This window comes from Palaemon carinicauda, chromosome 2 (assembly GCF_036898095.1).
Source record: "Palaemon carinicauda isolate YSFRI2023 chromosome 2, ASM3689809v2, whole genome shotgun sequence".
Classification (NCBI taxonomy): Eukaryota; Metazoa; Arthropoda; class Malacostraca; order Decapoda; family Palaemonidae; genus Palaemon; species Palaemon carinicauda.
This window is the reverse complement of record NC_090726.1, coordinates 83,249,034-83,259,578: the sequence shown is the minus strand read 5'-3', so window position 1 is coordinate 83,259,578 and position 10,545 is coordinate 83,249,034.

The window sequence follows — 10,545 nt, the reverse complement described above, 5'->3', positions numbered from 1 at the left end:
CTCACGTCTTCCTGCGCAACGACACCAGCAAGCCACCACTAACGCCCCCTTACACGGGCTCTTTCCTTGTGATCCGGCGCAGTCCGAAAGCATTCCTCCCAAACATTCGGGGCAAAGAAGACTGGGTCTCCATTGATCGTCTAAAACCTGCTTATCTTCTGCCAGATGACCCGCCTACAGTTCGCCTCTCTAGATCAGGGCGCCCTATTTAACATGTACAGTATGTCATTTTTAGGGGGGGGGGAGCCATGTACCAACCGTGTGTCACACAATTGTACATAATTATTTTGTATATATTATGCTTGTATCTGCGCTCTTCCCTCGCACTAAAAAGAACCTGAATGATCATGTCTCCGTTTTGCTCTGTAACATTGTCTGTCTCTCGAACAGGTCATGTCCTGTTGCCTTGAGGTTTTGTATATAAAGAAGAGTGTTCCTTAATAAATAACTCAGTCGTTTCCAATCGGCCTTTGAGTTCACAACTCCTCTCTCGGCCCGTCACAGCACCATAAAGGAGGTCTACCATTCAAATCTCCCCTAAAAGAAAAGGTTGAGGGAGTTGTTGGATAATATTTGCTAAATCATCATACAGAATTTTTTCATTTGGAGGCAAGTGAAGAGAGCAAATTGTGTATTTTCTCCTTATATCTATTTTTACAACCACTCCTGCAGAGGTGCACAAATAGACAAGGATGTTTGGTGGATGTCTCGACGAACATATAAGAGACTTCCGCCATGGCTCCCTGCTTGTTGATCATATGATGTAACTATTACATTCGTGAGGAGAAGGAGTATTACTATCTAGCTTCTCTCCTGTAGACATACAATTATGGGGGAATGCTCATAAATAAGAAGCTTAAAGTCTTCATATCTGGCACTTAAACCCTGACAATTCCATTGCAAAATGGAAGCAAAAGTATGATCTATATTCCGGAAGACATGTTATATGAGTTCTTCCATTGGCAGTTTTTATTTAAAACTGTTTCTTCTAGGCTTTTTGAGATAGGGTCTTGATAAACTAGGTTTTACATTTGCCTTTTTCATGTTCTTTTGACGTAATTGTTGAGGGAACGGTGGACCTCAATTTGAATTTTGATTTATTTAAGTAGTTCTCTTGCTGATCTGAAATATTAAAAAAAAAAAAAGCAACCTATCGATTTGATGTCATAACATTGGTGTTTGTAATCGAAGGGGGTGATAGAGAAGGAGATCTCTCTCATTTTTATTAAAGACGTGATGATTTAACAGGTTTCGGCATCTTCCCAAACAATAAATACACCTGATAATTAAGTTTTATGTGAAACCGCCAACAAATCAGGGCAGAATAAAGCCTGAAAAATGTTAGTATTATCTTTTGTAATGGGGGACAAAGGTTGTAATAAAGCCGAGCAAGGCTAAAGAAGGGGATATTCTTTCCCTATCCTACAGCATTTTTTTAGATTATTGTTTCTTTCTCATCTGGGAAATACTGGCAGTAACAGATGGCTTGGATGTCTCCTGAGGCGTTTTTCCTCCCAATTTCAATGACTTAGCATAGCTTTTGTATTTATTCAATAGCATTGGCATTCCCTACACTCATATGTTCGATAATGGATTTATTAAGGTCAGCCTATTCTAACTTATATTTCTAGCAGCTCCTCTCAGTAGATTTCAGATTCAAATTACAGTAAAACACCTGGCATAAATTGTACATTTTCTATGGGAAACTTCGGAGAAAATGCTACAAATTTCATATTTTTTGCACATTTTAGAAGGATGCCCATATCTAAAGCAATAAAAAAAAAATTTCCCGCGGTTTCTGCTTATAGGTCGAACTTTAATCAGTTCATTTTCTATGTCAATGCAGAAAAGCACATCAACATCTTGGACTTCATAGACTTTCCAAAAAGTTAAAGAACACATGGTCAGCATCCCTTCTCCCGTAAGCTTATACAAGTCTTTAGTAAAAACTACTCCCCTTCCATAACTAAAGTTTAGATGGGGTTTGACATCTAACTTTATATCATCTCTATCTGTCTTCAAGTTGAATAATATAAAAGATTGTGTGTGATTTGGCATCTATGAGGAAACTGTTCTTTCCAACCTAAGATATATCTATAGGTGCGATAGTGCCTACTTTCTTCTAGAAAAAGAAATTGCATTTTGTAAAATAATTTAACATAACCCCCATTAGACTGAGCAATAAGCCCCATGAGGGGTTTTGACTATTTGGGGAGACATATCACATTCACATTTCTATCAATCCAGTCTGCAGGTTCATATACACCCAAATTCTTTGATACTCCATCACAAAGAGCAGCCTTGATGTTCAAATTACTCATTTTGATATTCATTACATTGCAGTTGCATTAATTTCTTTATTGTGATTATCAAAGAATGTCTAAGATTACCATCTGTCATTTTCAAGCGTCATTCGATTTTTTTGACAAAACCATAACATCGAAAGGCTTTATAAAGCACATCGTAATCAGTTTCTAATGCAATTTGGGTAACCTGTAGGATTCTTTGATTCCCTGTGTCGCCCAAATTACTTAATTTACAGATATTTGAAGAATAGTAATTTTAGTGCCTATACTTAATGAATTTTCTTTAATAGAATTGCCAAAGGTCGTCAAAAGTGCTGGGGGTCAGGTGTGGGGCAGCAGCATATAAAGAGACGGGGATATATTTTTCAAAGTATTCATAGTCAAGGGTGTCAGGGGTTACAAATTAATGTAAATATTTATATCATGAAAAAAAAAAGTGTCACAATCCACCTCGGGAATGGGAAAGTGTTGCACCATGTATACTGAATGTAAATTTTTGTAATTCTTTTAATTCCAAGGTCAAAGTGTGAGGAAGGTTGGAAAAGTACTGGAGGATTTGAGGTGGAGATACCTAGATCTGGACCACCTAGATCGCAGATGTCATGTAGCAACAGGCTACCACCCTCTTCTGGAGGAAGCACCTGATCCCCATAATGACAAGTGCCTTAAACACTCTCCCTGGAAGTAGGGTGAAGGGAGTTTGGCACCAATCATAGTCACATGCCCTTGTCGCCGCTAGGCACCCAGTGCTTCCAAACGACACTCCACTGAATTGTGATCTTAGTATTAACTTTAGTCCAAGGCCTATAATGTGAGATAAGTAACATATGTGCCCTTCCCTCTTGCTTGAATTGTATAGAAATTAAGATTATAATGTTCAGTTAATCAATCATGTTCGAGACTCGAGATAAATTGCTCTTTTACTTATGGAAGAAGGTTAACAGTAACTTTCTTTGTGTACTTTCTCTCCGAGTTTTTCTGTAACTATAAAGTGATAAATTTTTATCTGCAACTTATGTGCATTTTACAGTGAAATATCCAAGTAATTTCAAAGTCAACGAGAGACTTATGGTTCAAGTATTTATATACCTAAAGAGATTCATCCATTCACTTTGAAGAAGATTTCTGTCAATAACTATATACATATTTCCTCTTTACGATATAAAAGTCATCTATTTTCTCTGCTTCTCATCCTTTATTATTTAACTGCCACTAATATCAATGACAAGGTTGGAGGTTATTATTTGGTTTTGTTGTTTGGTTGGTTTACCTGTTTGAAAACATTATGAAAGTATCATACTTTGGAAAGAAAATTTGATTTTCCACTATCAGTACAGTGAGAGTATACTTCCTACCCGTGGGATAGCACCTACCTGTGGGATACCACCAAAACACACCTAGGTGCACAAGTGTCAGCTAAGCGCGTCTGTTGGAGTTGACACCAAGAAATTATGGATTTATCCTCCCCCTATTTGTAGTGAAGGACTTCTAACAAGGTGCTGTGCATCATTCCTTAAGGATTAGTTACCCCCAGATTCCAACGACCCAACCCTTATGAATAGTTTTGGCAAAAAAAAAGGTCAAAACTGTCTTTGGTATATGCTTTATATGCAAATGTCTTCAAACCCTAATCACTTCTCTTATTCATCAAAGCAGGCTTTAATAATGATTAGTGAAATATTCATATCATTTAAGAAAAAAAATGCAAATAAACAAAACATACATCAAGATGAGGTAAATACAAGCAAGACAAAAGAAAGCTTATAAAATTAGAAGTTGGTCGGAATGAAGTTGAGAATAAGAAACAGAATAAAGAGAGAGAAATTAAGATTTAAACTGGAGGCGCAGTTTCTGTGACTTTGAAAACCCTATCACCCATCACAATGCTTCAACAAGGAAACTATAGTCAATGTTAAAGTTGATTGATTATGTCAAGACATTCTCTCATTAAAAAAATAGGCACAGGTGTTGGCGGAGGAAGCTGTACATAGGAAAAATTTGGCAATCACGATAACAGGGTGCCATACACCATTTCAGCTGCCGAGACATCTAAGCCGTTTGTAGAACTTGTCCTTAGTACCAGGAGGACCCTAGAAAACTGAGTAAATCAAGTGGAACATTGGAACATTAAAGTTACTTTGATGGTGCGATGAAAACTTTCAACCATTCCATTGGATGCGGAGTCGGAAGTGATTATTTGATGTAAGTTGATGACCAAGATATTTGCTAATGATGTCCACAATGGAGAGGGGAAAGTTATGCCCCTGTCAGAAGTTCTATTCTCAGGGATACGAAGTGTCACTATCCACCATTAGATCAAAGGGAATGTACTTGAGGCAAACGTTGCAGTTTGCACTGGTATGGCTTCAGGCCAACAAGTGGAGCGGCCATTGACTTTGAACAGCTAACAATGTCCTTGTGATGCGGGATGGGGACTTACTATGTTCAAGTGAATGAGGGCAAATCATCGCTGAAATTGATTAAAGGTGCCCACTCAATTTACTTTTGAATCTTGTCATGAAGTACAGGTGGGGCCACAATCTTTAGTATCCTTAGTAATGTCGTACCAAGTGACCTCTGTCTACAGTAGCTGTGCAGTATATTACAGCGAGGAATGTGCAAAGTCATTGATGAAATCAAACACCTGTTGGCGCATGTAGTCAGGTATCCATAGTCACAACTTACCTTTACAAACGTTTAACAAAGAGGAGGGTGGTGTTGGAGTGTTCGAGGGGGACTTATACCCAAATGGAGGGATGTGCAAGATATCATACATTCTAGATATTCTGAATCTTTTTGTATGACTTCAGCCTAGGCAGTATAATCCAATCCCAGGAGAAAGGCAGACAAGGTGTTTCTTGACAGGCCATCGGTAACAGGATTCATTTTCCCAGGGACGTGTTGAAGGGTCCAGACATATTCAGCTACATGGGAGAGGTGTCGGCATTAACTGGTGGACCAGGCATCAGATTGCTAAGTGAAGGCCTACACCAGAGATATGTCATCCATGCTAATGATCAAGGGGATACCGTTTATGAAGTAACGAAAGTGAAGGACAGTCATATGCATCGGCAGCTATTTGCGGTCGAAAGTAGCTTAGCCAGATTCTGCCTTGGGCAGCAGAATACCAACTGCTCAAGTACTGCACTAATAATAACGTTGCTAGGATTGGTGGAGATGAAGAGAGGAGCATGTGGCACAGAAAAATAGTAAGTGCACTAGCAGTTGATAGGGCATTCTTTGTGTTGCAAAAGTCCGCTTTTGAATTCACCTTGAGGGAAACATAGAGGATGGCAAGAATAGTGGCAATGTCTGACAGGAATCAATCATTATAGCTGAACAGCTCAAACCTTTTCGCAGAGTTTTGACGGTCGAAGGCATTGGGAAGTTAGTAATTGCTTCTACTTTCTCAGAGAGGTAGTAGGATGCCTTCAGGAGTGATGAAGTGCCCTACAAACAATACTTTATTGGCAGCAAATGTACACTTGTCATACAGGACTACAAGATTGTTTTGTTCTATGTAGTTGAAAACGATGCGTAGGTGACAGAAGTGTTCCTCTTTGAAGGGAAAGAAAATAAGTATACCATCAATGTAACATATGCAGGTGAGGAGGTCCCCTAAAATGCCATCCATGAGGTATTGAAAAAGGACCCTAGCATTACGAAGGCAAAAACAGTAGTAATTGAAAGTGTAAGTACCAAATGGGTTGATGATGAAAGTCAAGTGGATTTCTTCTCGGTTCATGGGCACCTGATAATACCCTTTCAAAAGGTCGACCGTGGAGAAAACCTTCGTTTTGCCAGTATAATGTAAAGTTAGCGATAGTGATCTGGTTCTGTTTGCATCTCCAGACACCTATAATTCCTATAGGGCACAGGGAGCTATCTTTCTCCAGGACATTATATAGGAGCAACAACCATGGGTCTCAATCATATTGGCAGAGGACCATTTATTTCATTTCCACTAACGTTTGTATGGTCCTGATAAAATTCAAGAACTTCCTGAAGAATTAGTATTTGAGCAAATTGGTTATTATTATAAAAACATTTTGAGTAAAAGAACTTTAAACATTAAAACAATTATTACTTGGATCTGTGTGATTGGTGTTTTCCTAAAATCATCATCCAGGTGAAATTCATTATTAGTGATGAAAAGGTTATCAGATTCAAGGCCCCTTCCTCTTTTTTTCTTCAACAATGTCATTTGAGAAACTAAGTTTTATGGTGATCTATGGAATCCTGGATTGGTGAATTTATATCCAGCACTAACGTCTCCATAATCTCAATAGCAGATATAATGAAAGAATGTTTGCTGAGTCTTATGACTTCTTCTGGTAGTCAACTGAGAAATGGATTTCAGCAAAGCCATGGCCGAGTATTTAAAACAGCTTTGGGACTCAAATACCGAGAACTTACCTAAATATCGGAAAGAGAGGATGCCCTGGTCATGCTTGTGTTAATTGCTCCACATTTTTTATGGGTGGGCCTATCCCCTAGAGATTTTGCATACACCAGTGGACTGAATCTCAGGCTATATCTAATAATGTTACGCAGCAAACACTGGAGTAAAACTGATACAACAAAATCTCTACCACTCCCAACAGTCAAAGATGACAATGTAATCAGGCACTCTAAGCCTTCCCATGAAAGTCTGGAAGTCACTGCCAACCAAAAAGATGAATATAATAATAATAATAATAATAATAATAATAATAATAATAATAATAATAATAATAATAATATTAGTGAGTAAAACATCCCACCAGGCATTGCAATGGGTGCTCTTTTTAAGGGAAGCTGGGCGGTGTTATCCTTGCATTTAATTTGGTTGACCTAACTGACGTTAACCATTGAATCTGCATCGGGCTATTGACTGTAAATTGAAACAGACACTGCTGTGATTAATTAAGAGCTATTCAGTAATTCGAAATCTAATACCAGCAAATAATATATGTCAGCTGTCAAAGCGCATGACTCAAAGTAAAATTGTGCACCTAATCAACTGTTTTCTGTATCATTCACAATGATATAACTTGCGATTGAAGTTAACTGGTCTGGGCAGTCCTGGACCTGAAAGCATGAGGTTGTTGCTTAATGTCCTCAAATTTTTGGTTGATCGCCTAAACAAAGGACCAAAGGGGTGAATTGAGAGGACTTCTGGCCCCTTTGTTCATCGGCAACATCATCAAAGTGAAATGCCATGACAAAACCATGAACTAAACATTTTTGTTGTTATCTCTGCTGCCCCAACGATGGTCAGGTGATAGCATTTTGCCAGCAAAGATAATCCTCTTAAACCACTGGATTTTTTATCTGGAATGTAGCTATAACACTCCCAATCATATTGTCTTATGGGTGGTCCCTTGGCCACGAACTGATGAGCACTATTACCCTAGTTGAATCCCAGTCATGGCTATTTCCTTTTTCCTCCTCCAATTGTTTTTTCTCTGCTGATAAGCTATATCTGTAAGTTGTCCTACTATCGGATTGCTGCCACATACCACTGGCTTTATGTAGGTCCATATATCCCACCCAAAGCACATCCTGTTGAAGGGGAATCCTCCCAAAAGCCCCTCTCAAGAGATTTCCCTGAAGTGCAGGACAATAGGTGGCTAGATTCAAGTTTCATCTTCCTTAAGCAACACTTAGTTAATAAACAAACCAGAAAAACAACAAGGGCTATTTAAACCTAGGAGCCCATGTTCTGGGAATCAACAGCGGGAAAGTAACAAAGGGTTGGGATGCTCCACAAGTCAAGTTAGTTTTATTTGGAGTGGTGGACATCCAGTTGAGAGTGGTAGGGTATGATCTTCATTTTGTGTCCATCACAGATTGGCCTATAAATTTTGGTGTTCTGATATTCATTACATTGCAGTTGCATTAATTTCTTTATTGTGATTATCAAAGAATGTCTAAGATTCCCATCTGTCATTTTCAAGCGTCATTCAAATTTTTTTGACGAAACCATAACATCGAAAGGCTTTATATTGCACATCGTAATCAGTTTCTAATGCAATTTGGATAACCTGTAGGATTCTTTGATTCCCTGTGTTGCCCAAATTATTTAATTTACAAATATTTGAAGAATGATAATTTTAGTGCCTAGGTCATTAATGAATTTTCTTTAACAGAATTGCCAAAGGTTGTCAACAATATTGGAGGTCAGGTGTGAGGCAGCAGCATATAAGGAGACGGGGATATATTTTTCAAAGTGTTCATAGTCAAGGGTGTCAGGGGTTACAAATTAATGTAAACATTTATATCATGAAAAAAAAAATGTCACAATCCACCTCGGGCATGGGAAAGAGTTACACCATGTATACTGAATGTAAATTTTTGTAATTCTTTTAATTCCAAGGTTAAAGTGTGAAGAAGATTGGAAAAGTACTGGAGGATTTGAGGTGGAGATACCTAGATCTGGACCACCTAGATCGCAGATGTCATGTAGTAACAGGCTACCACCCCTCTTCTGGAGGAAGCACCTGTTCCTCATAATGACAAGTGCCTTAAACTTAAACACTCTCCCTGGAAGTAGGGTAAAGGGATTTTGGCACCAATCATAGTCACATGCCCTTGTCGCCGCTAGGCGCCCAGTGCGCCCAAACGACACTCCACTGAATTGTGATCTTAGTATTAACTTTAGTCCAAGGCTTATAATGTGAGATAAGTAACATATGTGCCCCTCCCTCTTGCTTGAATTGTATATAAATTAAGATTATAATGTTCAGTTAATCAATCATATTTGAGACTTGAGATAAGTTGCTCTTTTACTTATGGAAGAAGGTTAACAGTAACTCTCTTTGTGTCCTTTCTCTCCGAGTTTGTCTGTAACTATAAATTGATCAATTTTTATCTACAACTTATGTGCATTTTACAGTGAAATATCCAATTAATTTGAGAGTCAACGAGAGACTTATGGTTCAAGTATTTATGTACCTAAAGAGATTCATCCATTCACTTTGAAGAAGATTCCGTCAATAACTATTTACAATAATTCCTCTCTACGATTTGAAAGTCATCTATTTTCCCTGCTTCTCATCATTTATTATTTAACTACTACTAATATCAATGACAAGGTTGGAGGTTATTATTTGGCTTTGTTGTTTGGATGGTTTACCTGTTTGAGAACATTATGAAAGTATCATACTTTGGAAAGGAAATTTGATTTTCCACTATTAGTACAGTGAGAGTATACTTCCTAGATGGTCAGATTCATTCCCTACCCGTGGGATAGAACCTACCTGTGGGATACCACCAAAACAGATATAGGCACACAAGTGTCAGCTAAGCCCGTCTGTTGGAGTTGACACAGAGAAATTATGGATTTATCCTCCCCCTATTTGTAGTGATGGACTTCTAACCAGGTGCTGTGCATCATTCCTTAAGGATTAGTTCCCCCCAGATTCCAACGACCCAACCCTTATGAATAGTTTTGGCAAAAAAAAAAAAAAGGTCAAAACTATGTTTGGTATATGCTTTAAATGCAAATGTCTCCAAACCCTAATTGCTTTTCTCATTCATCAAAGCAGGCTTTAATAATGATTGGTGAAATATTCATATTGTTTAAGAAAAAAAATGCAAATATGCAAATAAACAAAACATATATTAAGATAAGGTAAATATGAGCAAGACAAAAGAAAGTTTATAGAATTGGGAGTAGGTCGGAATGATGTTGAGAATAAGAAACAGAATAAAGAAAGAGAAATTAAGATTCAAACCGTAGGCGCAGTTTCCATGAGTTCAAAAACCCAATCACCCATCACAATGCTTTAACAAGGAAACTATAGTCAAGGTTAAAGATGATTGATTACGTCAAGACATTCTCTCATAACAAAATAGGCACTGGAGACTGGCGTAGGAAGCTGTAGATAGGAAAAATTTGGCAGTCACGATAACAGGGAGCCATACACCATTTCAGCTGCCGAGACATCTAAGCCGTCTGTAGAACTTGTCCCTAGTACCAAGAGGACCCAGGAAAACTGAGTAAATCAAGTGGAACATTGGAACATTATAGTTACTTTGATGGTGCGATGAAAACTTTCAACCATTCCATTGGATGCAGGGTTGGAAGTGATTATTTGATGTAAGTTGATGACCAGGAGATTTGCTAATGATGCCCACAATTGAGAGGGAAAAGTTGTGCCCCTGTCAGAAGTTCTATTCTCAGGGATACCTAGTGTCACTATCCACCATTAGATCAAGGTGAATGTACATGAGGCCAACGTTGCAGTTTGCATTG